The sequence below is a fragment of the Castor canadensis genome, chromosome 1 (genome assembly GCF_047511655.1).
Source record: "Castor canadensis chromosome 1, mCasCan1.hap1v2, whole genome shotgun sequence".
NCBI lineage: Eukaryota > Metazoa > Chordata > Mammalia > Rodentia > Castoridae > Castor > Castor canadensis.
This window is the reverse complement of record NC_133386.1, coordinates 124,408,304-124,415,256: the sequence shown is the minus strand read 5'-3', so window position 1 is coordinate 124,415,256 and position 6,953 is coordinate 124,408,304. Positions and strand designations below refer to the sequence as shown.

At 38.0% G+C, this 6,953-nt stretch overlaps 1 non-coding gene across 1 annotated transcript; it reads right to left on the bottom strand.

Moving 5' to 3' along the window:
- Nucleotides 1-1,973: 1,973 nt before the first annotated feature.
- LOC141415871 (U6 spliceosomal RNA) lies at nt 1,974-2,080 on the bottom strand. The gene has a single exon (XR_012440828.1). It is a non-coding gene; the product is annotated as a U6 spliceosomal RNA (small nuclear RNA).
- Between the last annotated feature and the right edge of the window lie 4,873 nt (nt 2,081-6,953).

The window sequence follows — 6,953 nt, the reverse complement described above, 5'->3', positions numbered from 1 at the left end:
TATTTCTTTTTGATTCTGTTTTGCTATGCTATATGTGTTCAGTAATTTATCCTTTTTTTTCCAGCATGTTCATCATCCTTTGTTTTTTGTGGTATTAGTTAGAATGTCTTCTTTTTTCATCTCTGATTTTATTTAATTTGATCTTTTCTCTTTTTTTCTTGATTAGTCTAGCTAAAGTCTTGTCAGTTTTGTTTATCCTTCCAAAAAAAAAAAAATCCCACAACACTTTGTTTCATTGATTTTTTTTTTGTAATTTATTTTTTAGTTTCAGTTTTATTTATTTCTCCTCTGATCTTTATTATTTCTTTCCTTCTACTAATTTGGGGTTTGGTTTGTTCTTCATTTTTTAAAAAATACTGTGAGGTTCATTGTTAGGTTGACCTTGAACTCACTAAGTAGCCTTGGCTGTTCTCAAATTCATGATCCTTCTGCACCAGCTGGAATTAAAGACATACTGCTATGCCCAGCTCTTTCTATGTTTCTGGGACATGCATACTTTCCATTTAGTGGTGTTTCCTGAATCTCACAGAGTTTGTCTTATTGTGTTACCATTTTCATTTGTTTTAAATTTCCCTTTCAATTTCTTCAAGTAACCATCAGTCCTTTAGGAGAGTGTTATTCAATTTCCATGTATTTATGTATTTCCCATTCTTCTTATTGATTTGTAGTTTTACTCCATTGTGGCATGAGAAGATAAATGATTTTAATATTTTATAACTTATTGGGAGTTAATTCATGGCCTAATATGTGAACTCTCCTGGAGAAGAATATATTTTCTGCTCTTTAATGAAATATTCTATAAATGTCTGTTAGGTCTATTTACTCTATAGTATGGTACAACTCTGATATTTCTTAGTGATTTTTTTGTTCCAGATGATCTTTTCATTATCAAAAGTGTGATGTTGAAGTCCCCACTTATTACTGAATTGGAATTTATCCAATTTATTCTCCCTTTAGCTCCAATAATATTTGCTTTAAATATTTGGCAGTCCTGCATTGGATGCATATATTTTTACAATTGTTATATCTTCTTGCTGAATTGATTTTTTAATCAATATATAATGGCCTTCTTTTGTATCTTCTTACAGTTTTTTATTTAAATTCTGCTTTATCAGATATGAGTATAGCTACTCTTGTTCAATTTTGGCTTCGATTTATGTAGTACATCTTTATCTCACTCTTTCACTTTCAGTCCCTCTATATATTTTAACAGTGGAGTGATTTTGTTGTAGGCAGCATATAATTGTGTCTATTTTTTGTTTTTCTTGGTAGTACTGGAGTTTGGACTCAGGGCTTCATACTTGCTATGCTAGCACTGTACTGCTTGAACCACACTTTATTTTTTTCTTTTTTTTTTTTTATTATTCATATGTGCATACAAGGCTTGGTTCATTTTTCCCCCCTGCCCCCACCCCCTCCCTTACCACCCACTCGGCCCCCTCCCTCTCCCTCCTACCCCCTCAATACCCAGCAGAAACTATTTTGCCCTTATTTCTAATTTTGTTGTAGACTGAGTATAAGCAATAATAGGAAGGAACAAGGGTTTTTGCTGGTTGAGATAAGAATAGCTATACAGGGAGTTGACTCACATTAATTTCCTGTGCGTGTGTGTTACCTTCTAGGTTAATTCTTTTTGATCTAACCTTTTCTCTAGTTCCTGTTTCCCTTTTCCTATTGGCCTCAGTTGCTTTTAAGGTATCTGCTTTAGTTTCTCTGCGTTAATGGCAACAAATGCTAGCTAATTTTTTAGGTGTCTTACCTATCCTCACCCCTCCCTTGTGTGCTCTCGCTTTTATCATGTGCTCAAAATCCAATCCCCTTGTTGTGTTTGCCCTTGATCTAATGTCCACATATGAGGGAGAACATATGATTTTTGGTCTTTTGGGCCAGGCTAACCTCACTCAGAATGATGTTCTCCAATTCCATCCATTCACCAGCGAATGATAACATTTCGTTCTTCTTCATGGCTGCATAAAAATATGGAACGCTTCAAGAATTTGCGTGTCATCCTTGTGCAGGGGCCATGCTAATCTTCTCTGTATCGTTCCAATTTTAGTATATGTGCTGCCGAAGTCAGCACTTTTTTTTTTTAAATGTATTCAGCCAGTCTGTGCCTTTTGATTAGTGAATTTGATCCATTTATATTCAAGGTTATTGTTTATATGTATGTACTTCTTCCTGTCATTTTAATAAATATTTTCTTCTTTTGTGTAATCTTCATTCCTTTCTACCTCTCTTAGTATTTATATTTGTGACTTGGTAGTTTTTTTGTCAAGATAAAGTTCAATTTTCTTTCCTTTTTCTCTCTTGTATCTGTTTGTCTAGTGAGTTTTATACATTTGTGTGTTGTCATGTTTTTGTTTTTAGTGTAGATCTCTCTTAAGTGTTTCTTGTAGGGCTGGTCTGGTGCTGATGAATTTGCTTAGTTTCTGCTTATCTGGGAAAGGTTATTTCACCTTAATTTCTGAAGCATAGTTTTGTTGGAGCAAGTGCTGGTGGGACTGGCATTGGGAGCCACAGTCCTGAAGATGCAGGACCTGGATAGGATCATTTCCTGATCTTATGAGACAAGCTTGGCTGATGTCAGGGCTTTTAACACCAGCAGCCACAGTCCCCAGGCCACAGCCTTGGCCAGGGAGGAGACCTCCCCTAATTCCCACAGGATGAGCAGGTGGTGCCAGGGAATAGGGCACTGGTAGTTGCATTCCTGAAGCTGTGGGAAGCCTTATGACCATCCCCAGTCTCTGACAGACAAGCATAGTTGAAGCTGAGACTTTGGCACCAGCAGTTGCAGACCCCAGGTTGTGGGCTGAGCAGAAAAGGTTCCCTAGTTCCCACTGGGCAAGCATGAATGGAACTTGGACTGTAGCTATGACTGCTGCTGGATCTGAAGCTAGAGGATGCTGAGGGGACTGTCATCTGTCCTGAGAAATGCATATAGGCCCAAGGCTTTCAGCAGCACTAGGGGGCTGACTGCAGGACCCTAAGGCAAGATGGCATTTAGCAGTTGTTGGTGTAACAGCTTGGCCTTAAGGGTTAGGAGAGGGACCTATTGGAGTTCCTTATTTGGAGCAGAGCAGTCATTCTTAGATCAGCCAGCTTCCCTATCTGGATTAAAAGACTTTGAGGCCTTTGGTAGTTAGGAGGGTGTTGGTACCTCCCATGTACATTTTCCTGGCAGTGTGGAGTGTCACCCTACCCCTTTCCTACCAGTAAGCTAGTAGGGTTCCCTTCACTTCCTAGGTGATTTCCACAGTCTACCCTTAATCACTTTCCTCAAAATACAGTTTTTCCTTTGTTGCCCTGGTTCTTCTCTGTGGCAGAGTCATGTGCAGGTTACCAGCCATCTGGGATCCTTCCATACTGGTTTTCTTTGAGGCAGAATTTTGATGTAGAAAACAAGCAGTGTATTGCAAAGAAGATAAACTCTCCATGTTTCTCCAACCTCTCTTATGAGTGCAAGGATTGTCCTTTGTCTTGATCAATTGTGCAAGTAGTTTCTTGCTTCTTGATAATTCTTGCCTCCTGTTAGAGTTGCCAGTTCTCAGATATTGGGAGGTTATTCCCATATCTCATGGCCACCTTACCTGCCCCCTTTTGTTCACCTGGCAAGCTAGTTTATGCTAACTTGTCACATTCACTCCTGCCCAGTCAAAAACTAAACTAAACTAAAAACTAAAAACTAAACTAAATAAAAGCTCACATGGCTATAGATTGGTAGGCCAGTCATGTAGCCAGTGAGATTTGGAGGGATGAGATGCAGGGAGGGTGGGGGCTGACAGACTAAGGAAGGCCAAAGAAGAGACTCAGTTTTTCTATGAAGGTTCTTCCCCAGGTGTGTGCAATGCAGCAAATTGTGAGCAGGTGTATGTTTGACTCTATTGTAGTCATTGGTAAACAGAAAATTCCAGATTCTTATATCCTATGTGGATGCATGCAAGCAGGATAAGTAGATATGGTGAGGGTGATAATAGAAGTTTATTGAAGGTAAAGGGAAGGCATCACAAAAAGCATGCCCCCACACATCTGGTGGTAGGGGGAAACCACAAGCAGAAAAAAAAGGGCAGGCTTTTGTTTTAAGGCTGTTTTAATATACCATCCTTAACTTGGGAGTGGGGAAAACTTGGACTGTTTCCAATCTCCAATGGCCTGCAAGTGGGGTAAAGTTTTGGTAGGTTCTGGTGGATTGGGCAGAGTGATTGACAGTCACTCTGTTCATGTACACTTACACAATCCAGCTCCTAGACACTAATCACATGCAGGGGGCCTGATCCACATCCTGGTTTTATCTGAGTGATAATAGAGGGTAGGATCACCTCAAGGCTTTTTGTCTTACAACTTATACCACCAAAGGATAGCATTGGTGTAAGATAAAGAGTATAGCATGAAAGGATAAGCTACTTGGGGTCTGAGGAGTTCCATGGCATTTCTTCTATGTCCTAAACTGCCTCAAATCCTAGATGTCTATGTCACTCTTTGGAAGTCTTTCTTTATGCACTCACTCGTCTGTTTTAGAGCTTCTGCATTTTAATCATTTTTGTTTTTTTCTTTTAAGTCCCTTCTATGAGGATTGCATTCCTTGAGACAACGAATTTATTTTTTAATCTTTTACTCCAGCATGTAAATAGAGCCTGGTGGCAGACAGGTGTTTATCATTTGCTGAACAAAAGTGTAAGGAATGATTACTAGATAAATGATTTAAAATCCCAGTTCCTCTGGAAATGTTTTCCTTGTGGGAAAATTTTAATTAAGCAACTGTTGGCCTTTCTTCGCATGTTGACTTAAATACTCAAAATTTTAATGTGTTAATTAATCCCAGTTTAATACATGACACTTTTCTATAACTTTATACTCTGAAGAATTGCAGGTAGTCAAAAAATCAAACCTTATAGTGAAATATCATAGAACTCAAATTAACAAAAATAAGTGCTTATAAAACTGGTGAAATTAAATGATCTCTGTGGGCCATATCAATGTCAATCTACTGGTTTTGATATTTTGCTATACTTATTTCAGATGTTACCATTGGGGCAAACTGAGCGATCAGTTCACAATCTCTGTGAATATTTTTGCAATTTCTTATGAATCTATTAATTAGTTCAAAGTAAAAGATTGAGAATACAAATAAAAAAATCAAACCTCCAATTGTTAATGAAAAAGACTGTGATATAGTGGCTGAAAGTAATTGAGATGAATATCATAAGAAGAAACTGGTTTGGAAAGCCCAAGGGGGACAGTTCTTTAATCCAGAATGTCAAAAGTTTCTGTTGAAAAGTTACTAAGACTATCAGAGACACAGGTGCAGCTCATCAAAATAAAGCAGTCCAACTAGGATCCAGCCTTTCATCTTACTGGTTTCATATGTTTGTTGAATAGAAATTAACTGCTCTCCTAACCAGGCACTGGTGGCTCACGCCTATAATCCTGGCTACTCAGAGGCAGAGATCAGGAGGCTCGCAGTTTAAAGCCAGTCTGGGCAAATAGTTTCCAAGACCCTATCTTGAAAAAAACCCATCACAAAAAAAAGGGCTAGTGGAGTGGCTCAAGGTGTAGGACCTGAGTTCAGACCCTAGAACTGTAAAACAAACAAACAAACAAACAAAAAACTGTTCTTTCTGAGGGACTCTAACTCTGTTACCAAGGAAATGTTCATTGTAGATTGCCTTTCAGAGTTACAAGGAGTTTGATATTTTTATGTCTTTCTGAAAAGAAAGTACTTTTCTCTCTCTCTTCTCTTTTCAGGTTGGAATCCATTATATTTTGTGTCAAATCTGTTTTATGTGTTTATCTGCTGGTAAGGTTAGCTTTCTTGCTGTGCAATATCCATGCAAGTCATCCTTCTGAAGCCTTAAAAAGCAGAGGTTAGCTGATGAACCATCCAAACAAAACAGAACCAGAACTGGAAGATAGGCCTAAGACAAAAGATTTGAGGGAACTGGTGTGTATCTCTTGGGCCTAGGTTTTGGACTATGATTTTAAAATAGTTACACAGAAATGAAACAGGAAACAAAGAAAAAAATCAAATGCTTTTCTAGCTTTATCTTCTGAATCAACACACTCATTATTGAAGAGAATCTGGTGTTTGTGTAGTGTCACCATTAATTTAAAACCAGGTGAGGCTGTGTAAATGTTAAAAATTATATAATTGTCAAAATTTGAGGTCTGCATTGGTTTTGCAGTGTCAGTGTCTTAAACTGAGGGTCTTTAACTCCAAGCACCAGGAACAGCATCAGCCATCACTCCTGTTGGTCCAGTGATAGCAAGGATGATAGGGTCATCTAACCTGGCTTCCCGAATAGCTGATCCAAGTATTTGGGAATTTATCATGAAGCATACTTCAGAATGGTTTCTTTCATGATGACATTTCACCCCTTTGATGGGAGGAATTCATTTTGGTTCTCCAGCTGCCACACCTGTGCTGTCTAAATGTCATGATGACGAAGCATATGTTTAACCTGAAGTGAAGAATTCAGGATTGGCAGATCCAGATTCGCAAGCCTGACTTTTTTGATAAGTTCAGACCTTTGGAGCAGGTATGTGTTGTGGCCCCAATGTACATAGATAATGACACTGCCTCAACAAATTATGCCTTTTTGTGTATCATAAGTATCAGAAAAGAAAAAAAATTCCATTCCTAGCATTTTCTGCAATCATAAAACTCCGAAAAAAGTGGGAACTTTTTCCTCCACATAGTTATGTCTTTAAAAGCAATAATCACCCCTGATTAAAAGCAGGCAAGATGGTAACCAAATATTTTAAAATATGCAAAAGTGCCACTTTTCAGTTCCTCTCAGTGGCGCCAATATTTCTCAGAACAAACCTAACCCTAACTGCACTTCAGCTCTGAAATCAGACAAATTTGATAAAAATAGAAAATGAGTGATTCTCTTCTCTATAAGACAAATTATGCTTTGGTAGAATATAATTTGCTATAAAGTATAAAATGTTTTAAT